Source organism: Camelus bactrianus, chromosome 20, assembly GCF_048773025.1.
Source record: "Camelus bactrianus isolate YW-2024 breed Bactrian camel chromosome 20, ASM4877302v1, whole genome shotgun sequence".
In the NCBI taxonomy this organism is placed as follows: Eukaryota; Metazoa; Chordata; class Mammalia; order Artiodactyla; family Camelidae; genus Camelus; species Camelus bactrianus.
The window spans coordinates 40,566,856-40,575,033 of NC_133558.1; positions in this window are offsets into that span (position 1 = coordinate 40,566,856).

Below are 8,178 nucleotides of genomic sequence, written 5' to 3' on the forward strand. Positions count from 1 at the left end.
GCAACTCGTTGTTGTAGGAGTGCAGAAGTGCTGACAGCCTTAAAGGTCAGAGCCCCGAGAACAGGCTCTCCTGTCCAGTTCAGGCTACAGGCAACATTGTTTCCCAAAAGGTGCAGAGATGGCAAGACTGAGCCTAGAGAACAGGGCACAGGGTTAAAGGAAAAGGACAGATCAAATGTGGAGTCAGATTTGTTCTTTTCTATTACATCACCAGTATTTGTTATTGTCACTATTTTTTAAACTGCACATGAAAAGATGCTCAACTTTGCTAATAATTAGAGAAATGCAAATCCAACCAACAATGTATTGAAAAATCCAAAGTAATCAAAAGCAGAGCTTAGGACATTGAACCCTCTGTGCCCATCTGCTGCAAGGATCACGAGCTCCTGCCACTCTTGTTGGACAGATACTCAACATCCCTACTCCTATGCGATTCTGGGGTTTTTTGGGGGGGGGTGGTTAATGAGGCTTATTTATTTTAATGGAGATACTGGGGATTGAAGCCAGGACCTTGTGTAGATGAGGCACGCACTCTACCGCTGAGCTGTACCCTCTCCCCCTACCCAAGCTTTTCTGACACACATCCAAGACATCATTTCAGCCCTAAATACTTCAGTGATTCAATACTCAGTTAACTACATTAAATTACCCATTACCCCAATGAACAGGCACTAAACTCAAAACAAAATGCCGTGAGCCCTCCGGCCACACAGATGTGCATCCCCACACTAGTCAGAGGACACTGGCTCACCGCTCATGTGGACTCTTGGCAAGCTGTTCTGGAAAGGGGCTGCGCACATCAGGTCACAGACTTCTAAAAACCAGAACAAAGAGAGAAGGTCACATTAGGTAGTTTATCTCACAGCAAAGATGGACAAAGAAATCAGTGCTGAAAACAAGGCACATCTTTGTCACTTAGTGTAAAATAAATGGAGTCTTGGGGCTGGTGGAAATGTTCTCTGCTGTCCACCAAGGTAGCTGCCGGCCACCTGTGGTGATCAAGTCCTTGGAATGTGGCTGAGGAACTGAATTTTCAGTTTACTTACTTTTGACTAATTTCAATGTGGACACGTGCAAACCCAGCCTTGAATGTGGCCTTTGCTTTCCAGCACTGATGGCCTGACAGCTTTCCCTGCACAGGTAGAAAGAAGGCACTTCCTGTGCAAACAGGGCAGGAGGCAGGAGGAAGGGATGGCACCAGTGTCCCCAGAGCCCCAGACAAAGTTCTGAGCAGTGGCCCTGAACGTGCTGCTGGGTCACCAGCTGCCTTAGAGAGGTGATGACACCCTACACCACGCAAGGCCCATCCACTCTCCAGGAGAACCCAATGTGGAGAAAAGTTTACTTCCAGCATCACAGAGGTGACAGAACTCCCAAAGCCCCACCGTGCATCCACAGATGGTCAAGCACAGGGCCCCCTTTCCGAGTCTGGGGCCCACAAACAGGGGATGGCTCCCCCGTCTGGTGCCTTCACCTCAGGGCAGAAGATGAGCATGAGTTCCTGCACCTCCTACTCTCCACCTAACCTGAAACCATAATAAAGCAGGTTATTAAACAGAAATCAGAGAGTCAAAGTGTATGACTGCCAAGAGTTTCCCTTGAGGAGCTCCCGTAAGGTGACAGCAAAGCTAAGACCAAGAGGAGGGAGAGAAGGCTTTCTGTCCCCAACAGGTGAGGGTCCTGTTGTCACCTAACAGACACCTAAATGCAGTGGTCAGCAGCCATCCCCAACTTCACCAGAACCCCCCAGAGGGAGGCTGACCCCCCAAGCTCCTGGTCACCTGTGCCTGAATCCTGTGCGCAGAATACATGTGACAGGCGCACTCGGAGCCAGCACGCACACGAGCTGTTCCCGGGCCTCCCGCACTAGGAGTGTGTGTGTGTTGGGGGGACATGCTCAGGAAGGAGAGCACCGGATGGTGAGGCACAGCTTGCAAACAGGAACGAGGGTGGTGTCTGTGGGAGCCTATGCATCTACAGAAAGGTAGAGGAATGTCACCACTCATGTGCTGTGGTCTCCAGGACATATTTACTGTCCACAGCAAAGTGGAGACAGGTGATCGGCCAGCCTGCGCCAGCAGGGCAGGAGGACATTTGGAAGGTGACTGAGTTCAAGTGGCCCGGCCAGTGGGTGGCATCACGGGGACAGAGCCACACAGACAGGGGTCCTACTGGTGGTAAAGCGCCTGCCTACCAGCGGTGCCCCTCCAGACGGGCCATCCAGCCATCTATGCTGCTTCCTGCTGCCACAGCCAGTGAGCTCAAATTTTTGCCCCCAAACCAAACCACAGAAAGACGGTGAGTGGCTATAAAAGTCAGCATTAGAAACAAGCAGGCAGCAATGTGGGTGGATTTGGAGAGCATCATTTTAAGTGAAATAAGCCAGGAAGAGAAAGAAAAACACCATGTACCATTCATATGTGGAATCTAAAAAAGACACTAAGTGAACTCATCTACAAAACAGAAACAGACTCACAGAGTTAGTAAACAATCTTCTATTACTGGTGGTGGGGAAACAGCGGCTGAGAAGGGATAAAATCAGAAGTTTGAGATTTGCAAATATTAACTATATATGAAAATAGATAAAACAAATTTTTGTACAGCACAGGTAATTATACTCAATATCTTCTAATAACCTTTAATAAAAGAGAATATAAAAATAAATATATGTATGTAATGCATGACTGGGACACTATGCTGTACACGAGACATTGACACACTGTAACTAACTATACATCAATTAAAAAACAAAACAAAACAAAGCAGTGTAAAACTATTGTAAAACAAAAAGTTTAACAAGTATATACACATACAAGTTAAAAAGAATAAACGACATCACCAAAAATTTCAGGTTGGGTTTAGATGGCAGAATTTGAAAAACAGAATGAAACAACCCTTCTCCAGAAAGCAGAGATTCAGAGCAAGATCAACATTTTTGGTTACTGAATAACTTCCAGGTGCAGCCAGGGCCACCAGCACCCTGGGACCTCACCACAGGCACAGTGTCCCCTGCAGCTGGGGGATGGCGAACCCATTTGTCTAATTTGTGGCAGTTTGAAGGCCACATCCACCCTTAACATCTCCATCTATATTAGTGGGAGCCCACATGGATGCCAAATGTACTTTTCCACCACTTTCCTTGGAGACACGAACATAACCACCAAGGAGAGGTCAGTGTCTGGAGTCTGGATGTGATGGGATGTAGTGCGAGGAGCCAGGCATCTTCCACCTTCCAAAGTCCACCCGGTGGACCGACTGGAAGACATTACCCCAATTTCTAAAAGGACCAAAGCAACAGTGCAGAATTCCAGGCTGGAGCTGAGGAGGCTGCACTCAGCTTAGCTGCAGGCCATCTTTTTATCTATGTTTCGGAAGCAACCATCCACTCATAAGTCAAAGCTTTAAGATCAACTGACAGCTATTCATAACATCTTTTCTAGATGCCCAGTGCTACGTTCCTCACTCAGGGAAGTCATTACACAGTGCAGACTTGAGACCGAGGCCCAGGTGTCACAAGGAAGGAAACACCAAGGTTGTGTGTCCGTGGGGGAGCGGGGCCCAGCCCTCATCCACCTCCTGAGAGCTGGAAGGACCGTCCACTTTGGGGGCCAGTTTCCCAGGGCTGGGGGGCCTTAGAGAGCCCCAGGCACCTCAGAAAGGCTGTGCTTGTGTCCGGGGATAGACAATGAGAATTTAAGTGTCTGGGCAGGTAAGGATCTCATCGGTCCGAGATTTTTCTTTTCCAAAGTTTTTTTTTTTTTTAAGTATTTTTCATTACTATTTTTATTTATTTATATATTGTGGGGAAATAATTAGGTTTATTTATTTTACTGGAGGTGCTGGGGACTGAACCCAGGACCTCATGCATGCTAAGCACCCGCTCTACCACTGTGCTATACCCTCCCCCCTCTTTTCCGAAGTGTCTAACACAGGATCGCACTCCTTCCAGAAGCCAACAAATGTCCAAGTGTTGCCCTGACAACTCCTTTCAGCTGATGAGAGATGAGTTCTGCCCCTCCAGCTTCAAACTCCTGTGGTTCCATAATTTTATTTTTCTCATGTGGAACAGAATATAATTATTTTATTGTATTACATTATTGTGCTATATTACATTATATTATACTGTAATGAGATATACTAAGATTATTTTATCATCAAGGTTACCCATTTGTGGGTTAATCACCAGTGAACCCAACCCATCTTCAGTTATTTCAGACAGAACATAAAAAGTCAGCAAGGAAACATTTGCTCAAGAAAATCAATCATGAAAACTAGAATTTTTAAAAAATTAAAATGTAGTGATTTACAAGTTGCTTTAGTTTCATGTGTATAGCAGAGTGACTCAGTTATACATGTATATCTCTCTTCTTTTTCAGATTCTTTTCCATTATCGGTTATTACAAGAGACTGAATACAGTCCCCTGTGCTGTACGGTAGGCCCTTGTTGGTTATGTATTTTAGATGTAGCCATGTGCATCTGTTAGTCCTAAATTAGGAGTTTGGTTCCATAATTATTTTTTGTTCATACAAGGCATCCTTGACATTGTCTATTTTGTAAAGGAAAAGCTTTTGACAGTTAATCTTATTTCCTAAAAGGGCAGCAGGACCAGAAGAGACAGCAGCCTCTAAGGGGTCCCCGCCACCAACCCGATCAATCCCAAAGGGCGGCCCCCGCCCTGCCCTGGGGCCAGTGACCAAGGGGCACCTTCAGGCCTGGACACACATGGGCAAGGCTGTGCTTTATGTGTGTGTTCAGGAAATCCACAAGTGAGGGGAACTTTCCTGTATGAAACAATTCAATTTCATGATAAGTGATTACTATTTAAAGGAATATTCCCTAACTTATTTGGTTGTAAAACATTCACATGCATTTAGGGTGAAGATTCAGCTCTCCCTCAACTGTCCCTGGGGCAAGGCTGCTCTGGACACCAGCTCCTCAGGGAGCCACACACCACCTCCCCGCCACCGGTACTGCAGGTCAGGGTGGCCATGCGAGTCACAGGAGGCAGGACAATGAGGGCCTGGGGGTCCCCTCTCTCTGGAAAGGGTCTCCTTGGAGCAGAGCAGCAGAAGGAAAGCTGGAAGATGTGGATCCTGACCAGAGGTTGTATCCAGCACACTCTGATTTTTGCAGACACAGGTGTGAGGCGGCCAGTCCCGTGGCACAGCCAGCCCCTACAGGCCCGGCAATCTGACTGTCATGCCCAGTACAGAGTACAGGGCACCCTGGTCTCTGTCATTGCAAAACGCAACCCTGCCCCTGCCAAGCTGACAGGGCCCTGGAGACAAGAGACTGCTTTAAGAAGCAACAAAGCAGGAGGAGGAGGGACAGCTCAAGTTGTAGAGCATGTGCTCAGCATGCACAGGGTCCTGGGTTCAATCCCCAGCACCGCCTCTAAAAATACATAAATAAACCTAATTTCCCCCCCGCCAAATAAGCACCAAAGCAGCAACAGAGCAAAGACCTCCCTATATGGGTCAAGAAAGGCAACGCAATTCCCACTGAAATCCCAGTATGCTTTTTAATCCATTTGACAAGCTGATTCTAATCCTTCCAAAGCAAAATCAGGATCCACGAAGAGGCAGAAGGTGCTTGAAGACATAAGGTCAGGAACACATCCTGTCAGGCGTCAAGACTGAAGTTAGAGCTACAATGCTTAAGACTATGAGTTGGAAGCCAGGGACAGATGCACAGACCAGTCGGACATGGAAGAAAGCCAGGAAACAGAGCAGCATGTCAACTGGGAGCTGCAGGGGGACAGAGTGACCCTGGGGACCAGCAAGGAGAGGCATCATCCTTCAGCCACTCGAGGAAGGACGATTGGTCACCGTCCCAGGGTGAAACTTCCTCCAAGTCTCATATCGGACACCAAAACCAACCCCAGAAGGATTAGAACTGAAACGTAGAAGGCAAAACCTGCAACGTGTAGACGGAAATATGCAGGAATATCTCCTTGGCTCTTAGGTAGCAAAACACTTCTTTTAAGAGACACAAAATGTGTTAACCATGAAAAAAAAAGTGACTATATTCAAAGAATATCAGTTTTTCAAATACCACCACTACCGGAGTGAAAACTCAAGCCACACACAGGGAGACGTGTGTGCATCAAATGCAACACAGAAGATACACAAATTATAGTACAATGGACACATGACACGAAGGGAGCATTTAACAGCAGGGAAGATGCCCCACTCCTCAGTCCTGAGGGAGACATAGAGTGAGGCCTGTGAGAGCCCGTGTCACACTCACTAGGCCCTCAGTTCAGAGCTGTCAGTGGACATGACCTACAGGGGACAGAGGGACAGGCTAAATGACACCAGAGGCAATCAGTGGAGAAAGCGGGTGTCCCACACATGATTTCTTAGTGATGAGGGGCTCCTAGTGTCTGCTTTATCAGGCTCTCCATACAGCAGGGATGGGGCACATGCAGCTATTTAAATGTAAAATAATTAAAATTCAATAAAATTTAAAAATCAGTTCTTCCATCACATGGAGCCGCACTTCGAGGGCTCAACAGCCTCAGCTCCGAACTCTCCATCACAGACAGCGCTCCCAGGCAACGGTGCTCCTCACCTTACGTGTGTGTCACAGACGTTCATTTAGATGCAGCAAATACTGTATAATAAAACATTCTGACGATGCTCACAGAGTCAGCCATTCTTTAATGATGAGCTCCATTTCATATCGGTTTTCCTTTTGTAATGATTTTTCAATATTTCCAATTTTATTTAATAAAATGGGTTTTGAATAGAATAGAAAAAATGCAGTAGTATTTTTTTTAGAAATATATATAGACAGAAATATAACATCAAATGTAGAGAAAAAATAGCATAGGAACCAAAAAAAAAAAAAAAAAAAGATGCCATGATTTGTTAAAGCTTAAAAATCATATTTCCAAATAGGAAAAAAAAAGTTTACTTTTAATTTGAATGTTTTTCTGTTTTTCAATTCTAGGAAACAAATTCAAATTAAATTCTAAATAGTCGTGAAGAAAACCCTTGCTCCCCTTCCCTTATTAATGATCCCAATAAATCAAGCTTCTAAATCCTTTCCTCTCCCACCACCCCGGGGCAAGCCCTCAGGACCCAGGCAGGGCTGGGCACCCACCAGGCTCTGCTGGCCGGGCAGGCAGAAGAGGACGGCGTCGCCCACCCCCCGCAGGTTCTGGAAGCACGCTGTCTTCAGCTCTGCGTACTCAACGACGTCCTTCAACTGGATCTGGAAGATCTCCAGGATGCCTGTGGTGGTGGGGGTTGAGTCTGGGGTTGGGGGAGGCTGGAGGGACAGGAGATGTCCCAGGGTGCCGCCTGGGGTCCCAGGCGGGAGCACTCTCTGACACGGCCACTGTGCCCACATGGGCATGGCCACCTGTCTCCTGACCCCAGCACCACCTGGGCCCTGGGCCTCAGCTCCAGAACCTCTGTCTCTGTCAGCCCTGTGCACAGCTCATGTTACTGTGCTTTGCAGACATTGTGTGTTTTGCACATTGAAGTTTGTGGCGACCCCGCACTGAGCAAGTCTACAGGCGCCATTTCCCCAAAAGCATCTGCTCACTTCCCACCTGTGTCACATCGTGGTCATTCTTAGAATAGTTTAAATTTAAAAACTTTTTTCAGGTTTTTTCCCCCTTATATTATTTTTGTTTTTGCTTTGGGGGCTTGGATTTACTTATTTATCTACTTATTTGTTTATCTACCTATCTATTTATTTGTAATGGCAGTACTGGGGATTGAACCCAGGACCTCGTGCATGCTAAGCACACTCTACCACTGAGCTACACCTTGCCCCCATTTTAAAGTTCATTATTATATTTGTTAGGGTGACCTGTGAGCAGTGGTCTTGGATGTCACTATGCCAAAAGGTCACAACTTGCTAAAGGCTCAGATGTTGGTTGGCATGTTTCAGCAATGAAGTGTTTTTTAATTACGGTGTGTAGTTCTTTAAGACATAATGCTATTATGCACTTAACAGACTACAGTCTAGTGTAAACATAACTTTGCATGCCCTGGGAAACCAAACAAGTCATGGGGCTCGCTTCTTTGCGGTGGTCTGGAGCCAAACCTGCCATGTCTCCCAGGTTTGCCTGTATCTTCCGAGGAGGCATCATGTCCAGCAGAGGTAGGAAGGCAATTGTTAAAACTCACTTCACAGGCACAGAGGGCAGTGTACTTAATCCG